This window comes from Echinops telfairi, unplaced genomic scaffold (assembly GCF_000313985.2).
Source record: "Echinops telfairi isolate 266 unplaced genomic scaffold, ASM31398v2 ScPeMD7_5167;HRSCAF=5991, whole genome shotgun sequence".
In the NCBI taxonomy this organism is placed as follows: domain Eukaryota; kingdom Metazoa; phylum Chordata; class Mammalia; order Afrosoricida; family Tenrecidae; genus Echinops; species Echinops telfairi.
This window is the reverse complement of record NW_022109066.1, coordinates 376,848-378,290: the sequence shown is the minus strand read 5'-3', so window position 1 is coordinate 378,290 and position 1,443 is coordinate 376,848. Positions and strand designations below refer to the sequence as shown.

At 43.9% G+C, this 1,443-nt stretch overlaps 1 protein-coding gene across 3 annotated transcripts in view; it reads right to left on the bottom strand.

Moving 5' to 3' along the window:
* ZNF202 (zinc finger protein 202) overlaps nt 1-1,443 on the bottom strand; it is a 22,292-nt gene that overhangs the window by 8,067 nt on the left and 12,782 nt on the right. The window contains exon 1 of one of the 3 annotated variants that reach the window (XM_045295127.1): nt 1,064-1,112. The exons of the other annotated variants lie outside the window; for them this stretch is intronic. The gene's annotated coding sequence lies outside the window, so the exon portion shown is untranslated. Of the gene's footprint in view, nt 1-1,063; nt 1,113-1,443 lie in introns of those variants that run through there. 3 annotated transcript variants of the gene reach the window in all.

Here is a 1,443-nt window from a genome sequence, read left to right as displayed (position 1 = left end):
ATCATAATCTTCTTCATGAAAAAATAAGACATCCCCTGAAATAAGACCTAGCGCATCTTTGGGAGCAAAAATAAATATGACACTGTCTTATTTTTGGGGAAACAGAGTAACTGTAAGCAACAGAACTGCCTTTTGAACTTTTGCAAATTACAGCATCACATCATTCTTCTGGAAATTCGGATTCAGTCAAATTGGACAATTGTATCTTTAGAATTGCCACATGTGGCTCTGACACGTATCCCGTGGCAGGTTAAGAGTGAGCGTCCTAAAGTCAGACTGTGTAAAGTCAGACTGCCTGTGTTTGAATCCTGCTTCTCATGGGATTATGGGCAAATTCATATTCTCCCCGTATGTCTCAGCTTCCCCATTAGTAGATAAAGAGAATAACAGTATTTTCCTTATAGGATTATATGAGAATTAAATGTATTAATATCTGTCACGCTAATAATAATTATCTTTGTAAATCATAGGTCCAACCATACCACTTAGTATTTAAGAAGGTAACTTCTTGGCGTTGATTGGACCAACGTAAAATCTTTGACATGGAATGTGAAGATCTTCACAAGTCAATCTCCAATATATTTTCAAGATTTGTATCATACATTTTTCTCTGCATAATCGAATTACACTGAATAAACTGCTAATCCCACTAGTGACTTTTCGTACTCCCTCTCTATCCCTCTAACACAGAAACCTTCCACTCCTTCCCCTATCAGCAGTGCATGGTGTTCCTATTTCTTCACAGGCTCCCCTTTCTTGTTTGGAGGTTCTAGCAGGGGAGCGCAGCTACTTGTATACCCTTGACCGAAGGACGGTCTTCCTTCTATGGGGAAGGTCTTCCTCTTCAACCTGGAGGGATGCACATGGAGCCGTGAGGGAGAAAGGGGACACCCGCCTAGCCAGCCAGAAAAGCCAAATCAACCCTGGTGATCGGTGGGGTGACAGATGTCACAGCCAGATCACCCTCACATCCCAGGCTCCCCTTTTCATTCCCATTATTTAAAGCTTAGGCCCTTATCAGTTCTCATTGGGATAAGAGCAGCCGCTTCCAAATGTGACTTACCTGCTTCCAGATTTTATTGTCATCAAGTTCACAGTACCACCCAAAGGAGTTTGCTCGGCAAATCTGGCTGCATTAGGTGCCATCGAGTCAGTTGCGACCCATAGCGACCCGACACAAAGTGAAATGAAACCCTACATGGTCCTGTGTCGTCCTCACAATTGTTCCTGTGCCTGAGCCCACTGTTGCAGCCACTGTGTCCGTCCGTCTTGTGAGGAGCTTCCTCTTTTTTACTGCCCCTCCACGTTACAAGCGTGATGTCCTTCATGGAGCAACGATGAAAAAACTTTCCTCTAGTTCCTAAATGCTTCCCCCTCCCCCTATCATGATGCGAATTCTACCTTGCAAGTCTGGCTAGACCAGAGGATGTACACTGGTACAGA